The sequence below is a fragment of the Apium graveolens genome, chromosome 10 (genome assembly GCF_009905375.1).
Source record: "Apium graveolens cultivar Ventura chromosome 10, ASM990537v1, whole genome shotgun sequence".
NCBI classification, from domain to species: Eukaryota; Viridiplantae; Streptophyta; class Magnoliopsida; order Apiales; family Apiaceae; genus Apium; species Apium graveolens.
In genome coordinates, this window is record NC_133656.1 from 75,130,763 (window position 1) to 75,138,619 (window position 7,857).

The following is a 7,857-nucleotide window of genomic DNA, read 5'->3' on the forward strand; positions in this document are numbered from 1 at the left end:
TTGTTGGGATGATAAGTGGCTGGCACAGGTTGCTGCGAACGCTGGAAGTTGCTCATGAACTGAGTTGATTCACTAGAAATTGCGCACTGATTAGTCTTATGGGAACCAGCACAAAGCTCATAGACACTAGTGATTTGATTAACCCCATGATTAGCCAAAGTGTCCACCTTCATCATCAAAGCCTTAAGTTGGGCAGCAATAGCAGTTGCTGCATCCAACTCCAGAATTCCTGCTACCTTTCCCCGAGTTAGTCTCTGGGAAGGATTCTGGTATTCATTAGCAGCCATCAGTTCAATAAGTTCATAAGCTTCATCATAGCATTTGGCCCACAAGGCTCCTCCTGATGCTGCATCAAGCATGGGTCTAGAAGTAGCACCCAATCCATTGTAGAAACAATTAATAATCATCCAATCAGGCATGTCATGGTGTGGGCACTTCCTTAGCATCTCTTTATATCGATCCCAAACCTCACACAGAGATTTTCCAGTTTGCTGAGCAAACTGAGTAAGAGCATTCCTGATTATAGCAGTTTTTGCCATAGGGAAGAATTTAGTGAGAAACTTTTGAGCAAGATCTTCCCAAGTGGTGATAGAGCCTGCTGGTAGAAAATGTAACCAGCACTTAGCTTTGTCCCTCAGAGAGAATGGGAAGAGTCACATCTTGATAGCATCTTCAGTCACATCATTGAACTTGAACGTGTCGCAGATCTCGATGAAATCCCTGATGTGCATGTTGGGGTCTTCAGTAGGAGAACCCTCAAACTGAACTGAGTTCTGTATCATCTGAATCGTGCTTGACTTGATCTCAAAAGTGTTAGCCCTGATGGCTGGCCTGATGATACTTGACTGAATGTCATTGATCTTAGGCTAAGAATAGTCCATCAAAGCCTTAGAATTTTTTGCTTGATCTCCCATCTCTACTAAAACTGGTTCCTCGACTTTTTCTTCTTCTTCTACATTTTTTTCTTCTTCAAAACTTCCTTTCGAACCACCACAACTACTTCCTCGGCTTTATCCAGTGTTCTCTTACGAGTACGCGCACGTGTATGCATCACCCTCGCTAGAGTGCCTAAAATAAGACAAGAAAACAAATAAGTAACAATGTCCGAGTCAATGAACTTTAACGACCACTGATGGAAAATACATAAACTAAAAATTAACACTGCAGTCCCCGGCAGTGGCGCCAAAAACTTGTTAGTTGTGGCGCCCTCCAAACCCGGGTCAGAAGTTTGGGGTCCACACACACACCTTAATTATAACCTGCTTATAACAATAATAAAGATAATAATAATATATGCAGTGACCCTACTTACCAACCACCACGGACCGCAATAGGTTAAAGTATGCACACAAGCCAAACACACTAATATATTACAAACCGTTCAAATCCCAACTATTTCAAATTTAAACTGAGTATTAAACATTATTACAAACTTTTACAAACTTAAATTATTCCAAAAGAAGCCTACTAGCTCCGCTTTCTCAACCTGAACCCCTAGCTCTCGCGCTGGACTGGGGATCCTCTTTACCAATTGGATCCTTTTTAACTGGAAAGAATATAAACAACATCGCACAAATGAGCTAACTAGCTCAGCAAGTCATAATGACAAAACTGAGAATAATGATCATCAGATGAATATGGTTATGATATCAAGTGAACAATGGATTCTGATTTAGAATTGGATATTATACTTTTAATTTAAAAACCAAGGTTAGGCTGCTGATCAGTCACGCACTAACCCCGAGCAAGGCACACATCATTGCTCTAACTACTGGATCCAAGGCACACATTGGCCTAACTTGACCATTATATGGTCTGACCACGAATCTGGTCCACAATTTTATAAAAACAATCCAATTCTAACATAATAACAGAATATGCAATAATAAACAATAACCGAAATCATTAACAACAATAAATGTTTAATAATGAAAGGGTTTCAATCCTTGTAAGGATCAATAAGGCAATTTAAAAGCTTGGATGCTGGGTAATGAAGGAATTGGATAACAAAGGAATCAACGTTTCAAGGTTTCAAGGATTTGGTCTTTCAAAGTATAAGATACCATGGGTTGAGTATATAATAGTTCATTTCAGTGTTTGGTATTTAGTTTGTATGTATTTGTGGAGTAGTATCGTAGATTTGTGGTTCTTGTTTGGGTATACAATAATCAATGGATTAGAAAGAATATGATTCATGGCTCAAGAATAATAATTGAAATCAGGATTTAGGTTTCTGTGCTTTAAAGCACTTGCAATATCACAGGATTATCAAGTACTATAATATCTCGAGAAAGTTCAGAACACTTGTCTGGTATTAGCTTACTACACTGCACTCGCTTCCAATCACAACCGTTTTACTCCTCAACTACCTGTTTCCCTTTCTTACGTCTTGCCTCTTCTGCTCACATATCATAAGCATCTATCAATAATTTACTCATGGAATTCTATTCAAGACATACTTCTATCTACCCTTCGTTTTACCCAAATCCGATTAACGGATTGAAAGTTATGCAATAATCAAGTAAACACCGAATATATAGACCGATAGTCAATTAACAATTCACATATAGCACATAATACATCACGTAATCAATGATATATTATTTATAAAGAAGTCTCGGGTCATAAATAGGCTTTCTCGTATTTAAAATGATTTTTAAAACATTTTTCGGAATTAAAACGGGTCGTGTGATCAATTTCGGGTTAATAAACAGGGTTCGGTTGGCCCATTCTGGCTCCGAAATAATTTTAGAATAATTATCGAGCCTTGGAAATAATTTAGAATAATATTTTAAAGCTCGAAACTATTTTTCAGAATTTTTAAATCATTTTTAAATAATTAAATCTAATTAAATAATTAACTAAAATCAATTAATAATTAATTAAATCAATTAATCAATTAATTTTTGAATTATTTGACCAATTAATCAATTATAAATTAACTGAAATTAATTAACTAATTAATTTAGATTTATTTGTGAATTAAAAATAATTTTCAGAATTAAAATAATAATTTTTAGAATTTTCAGAATTTAAAAATGAATTTTTATAATAAAAATAAATAGGAAATATGATTTTTAAACATTTTATAAACAGGAATCCTAAATTTGCAAAGTCTGGAAACTTCAGGGACCTAACTGCATCGTTTTCAAAAGTTGGGGTACTAAACTGTAATTTTCCAGCCCTTCGCCGGAAAACAGTCGGGTTCGCCGGAGAACACGTTCCCGGCGTCCTCACCCCACCAACACCTCCAGATCACATCAACAACATCAGGAACACAACCATGCAATTAATTCATCCTAACAATCCCTGAGTTGGCCGGAATTTGGCCGTGAAGTTTTCCAGTTTCCGGCGAACATCGGAAAACTTCAAAACACAACTCCCTTCTCTACAGACCTCGTTAGTTCATGAAACTTATACGACTAGATTGCAAATTTCACAGAGAATACAACCCACGATAACACAACATCAATCTATCACAGAATAAGAAACCCCCAAATTTCAATTAAGAACATTCATACGGGTAATAAACCCTAATTTAGAAATTCGAAAATCAAACTCAAATTTGAACATGTTATTGAACTCCAAATCAGACGTATGACATATGAAAATCATCAGGAAAATAAGCTCTACAACATGCAATCATCAAATCATACAAACAATCATCCGAACAAAATTTCATATTTTTAATAAAATAAATTCGAAAATAAATAATTTTTTAGAAAAATAACCTTGATTTCTGCAGTGAAACAAAGCCCAAAATCTGATAGAACACTTCAAATCCTTCATTTTGGTTACTCAAGCTTTGAAAACAGAGATCGGTAACGCCTTCGTTTTGCTGTTTGATTCTTAGAACAGTTTTAGGAAATTAGGGCTTTTCTCTGAAAATTATATAATTAACTATCTGCAAATGATTTTGATACGAAATAAAATACGGTAAAAGGCTATTTATAATTACGGAAAATTTGTATCCCGTTGGATCATTCCGGATATAAAACGGTACGTTTATTTGTAAAAAATGATCCAAACGGTATCGATTTTCGGGATAATTATCCAAATCAGTACAATTTGTACTGCGGTCTTGGTCTCAGCGCCTGATTACACGTATTACGAGGTGATAATTGTGATAGTTTAATAAAAAGCTCTCGTTTATCGAAAATAGGGCTTTTATTGATTTATCGAAACGAATATTGTATCGAAAATGTTGCGCCGGGACCCGCGCAGGACAAACCGTACGCCGGATCGAAAAAGTCGAAACATGGAATATGCTCGGAATATTACAATTAGGTTAGGAAGGAGTTCTCGAAAGAGTTTTGGGTTCCAAAAACGTAACAACGGGTGACGTCGGTTGGTTCCCATTTTTATAAAATAGACTTTAATTACCTTGAAAAAGATTTTAGAAATTTCATATAATTCTTATAAATCCATAAACCAACATAAAAATAATTAGGAAGATATGACAATTATCTATATTTTATTTTGGACATACAAAAATTAAAATACTCAATTAATATTATTTTTGAATATTCAAGTACAGATAACTCTTAACAATTAGCTCACAGAATAGATACTGAACACACATAATAATTATATAATAGCAAAAATAATTACACGATATATCCCAGATATTACATCCTTCCCCCTTAAAAGGATTCTGTCCTCAGAATCTCTAAGAAAACAAATGAGGGTACTTTTCTCTTATATCACTTTCTAACTCCCATGTTGACTCTTCAACCTTTGGGTTTCTCCACAATACTCTTACTAACTTTACCACTTTATTTCTCAATACTTTATCTCTTTCCTCTAGAATCTCTATCGGACTCTCTACATATGATAAATCTGCTTGAAGTTCTATTGGCTCATATTCTATTATATGCCTGGAGTCTGGATTATATTTCTTAAGCATTGATATGTGAAAAACATTGTGAATGTGCTCCATGTGCGGAGGTAACGCCAATTCGTAAGCTACTTTGCCAATACGCTTTAGGATTTCAAAAGGTCCGACATATCTTGGGTTTAGCTTCCCTTTCTTCCCAAACCTCGTTAGTCCTTTCCACGGTGATACTTTCAATAATACCAAGCTTCCTTCTTCAAATTCCATGTCTTTTCTTAATTGGTCTGCATATTTCCTCTGACGATCTTGTGCGGCTATTAATCTTTTCTGGATAATTTCAACAACTTCCTTTGTCTGCTGCACCAATTCAGGTCCGAGTATTTTGCGTTCTCCTACTTCATCCCAATATACTGGAGATCTACATTTGCGTCCATAAAGGGCTTCATAAGGTGGCATCCCAATGCTGGCGTGATAACTGTTGTTATAAGCAAACTCTACCAGGGGTAAATGCTCGTCCCAACTTCCTTTGAAATCAATAGCACAAACACGTAGCATGTCCTCGATTGTCTGAATCGTTCTTTCACTTTGGCCATCCGTTTGGGGGTGATAAGCTGTACTCATATTCAGTCTTGTTCACAAACATTCTTGAAAACTCTTCCAAAATCTTGAATTAAATCTTGGATCTCGATCAGATACAATAGACACTGGAACTCCATGACGAACTACAATTTCTTTCAAGTACATATGAACTAACTTGTCGAGCGAAAATCTTTCATTTATAGGCAGAAAATGAGCTGACTTGGTAAGTCTATCTACTATAACCCAAATGGCATCATGATTAGCCCTTGTCCTTGGTAATCCAACTATGAAATCCATGGCAATATGTTCCCACTTCCACTCTGGAATCTCCAATGGCTGTAGCAATCCGCTTGGTCTCTGATGCTCTGCTTTAACTTTCTGACAGGTATAGCATTTGCTAACCCATTCCGCAATTTCCCTCTTCATATCTGGCCACCAATAATTCTTCTTTAAATCTCTGTACATTTTGGTACTCCCTGGATGGATGGAATATCTTGAATTATGTGCCTCTTGTAAAATTTCATTTTTCAGCTCTGTCACTGGTGGAATCCAAATTCTTGAGGGAAACCTAAGAATACCTTGATCATCTTGTTGCGTGCATAATTCTTCACCTACCAAACTATTTATATCTTGATCCATTACCTCTTTCTGGCATTTCTTTATTTTCTCCAATAACTCCGGTTGGAAAATCATACCGTACACTTTTGCTTCCTCAGGCTTGCAAATTCTAATCTCCAATTCCAATTTTTGAAATTCTTTATATATCTCTTTAGGTAGGGATAATACATTTAACTTTTCCTTCCGACTTAACGCATCTGCTACAACGTTCGCCTTACCGGGATGATAATTAATCGAGCAATCATAATCCTTAATCAATTCTAACCATCTCCTTTGTCTCATATTAAGTTCCTTCTGGGTAAATATATATTTCAAACTTTTGTGATCCGTGACAATCTCACACTTTTCTCCATACAAATAATGTCTCCAAATCTTCAAAGCGAAAACTATAGCTGCTAACTCCAAATCATGAGTAGGGTACTTCTGTTCGTGTGGTTTCAATTGCCTTGATGCATACGCAATCACCTTGTCGTGCTGCATAAGAACACATCCTAATCCTTTGTAAGAAGCATCGCTATAAATTACAAAATTATCTTGATCGTCTGGAAGTGACAAAACAGGTGCTGTGATTAATCTCCGCTTCAATTCCTGAAAACTTTCTTCGCACTTGTCATTCCATATAAACTTTTCATTCTTTCGTGTAAGCTTTGTCAATGGTGTTGCAATTCTTGAGAAATTCTGAACGAATCGTCGATAATATCCTGCCAATCCCAAGAAACTTCTTACCTCAGTGGGTGTTCTCGGTCTTTCCCAATTCGTAATTGCCTCGATCTTTGCCGGGTCCACTTTGATCCCTTCATTACTGACTATGTGTCCTAAGAACTGAACTTCCAGTAGCCAAAACTCACACTTCGACAATTTAGCATATAACTTCTTTTTCCTTAAAATCTCTAAAGCTGTCCTTAAATGTTCCGTATGATCCTCCTCTGTCTTTGAATAGATCAAATATCGTCTATAAATACTATAACGAACTTGTCCAAATATTCCTTGAAAATTATGTTCATCAGGTCCATAAACGCTGCTGGGGCGTTGGTCAATCCAAAAGACATCACTAAAAATTCATAATGTCCATACCTTGTTCTGAAAGCTGTCTTTGGTATATCTTCTGGTTTGATCTTCAGTTGATGATATCCCGATCTTAAATCGATTTTGGAGAAATACTTGGCTCCCTTCAATTGGTCAAACAAATCATCAATTCTGGGTAACGGATACTTATTCTTAATCGTCAACTTGTTGAACTCCCTATAGTCGATGCACAGTCTCATGCTTCCATCCTTTTTCTTGACAAATAATACCGGTGCACCCCACGGGGATACGCTGGGTCTAATTACTCCTTTCTCTAACAGCTCTTGCAATTGTTTTTCTAATCTTTCATCTCAACGGGCGCCATTCTATACGGGGCCTTGGATACTGGTTCGGTTCCAGGTGCTAAGTCGATTGCAAACGCAATTTCTCTATCTGGAGGAAGTCCTGGTAACTCGTCGGGAAATACGTCTGGAAATTCCATCACAACTGGAATATTTTCAATTTTTGCTGACTCCTGACTTCTGTCGATCACATATGCTACGAAATGCTCACATCCTTGTCGTAGTAACTTCTTGGCTTGAATCATCGTTAAGAACTTCTTTACCTGCTTCTGTCCCTTGAATGTTGCTATTCTTTCATCTGGCGTTTTCACCATTACTTTCTTATTTCGACAATCTATCTGAGCATCATGCTTAGATAACCAATACATCCCTAATATAACGTCAAATTCTCCTAACTTAAACGGTATCAAATCTACACAAAATTTATTACCAGAAATCTCAATCTCACAATTCCCACAA

General features: G+C 36.5%; 1 non-coding gene across 1 annotated transcript; it reads left to right on the forward strand.

Annotated features, from left to right (window-relative positions):
* The first annotated feature begins 417 nt into the window (after positions 1-417).
* Positions 418-524, forward strand: LOC141694681 (small nucleolar RNA R71). Its single transcript, XR_012563967.1, has one exon. It is a non-coding gene; the product is annotated as a small nucleolar RNA R71 (small nucleolar RNA).
* The last annotated feature ends 7,333 nt before the right edge of the window (positions 525-7,857 follow it).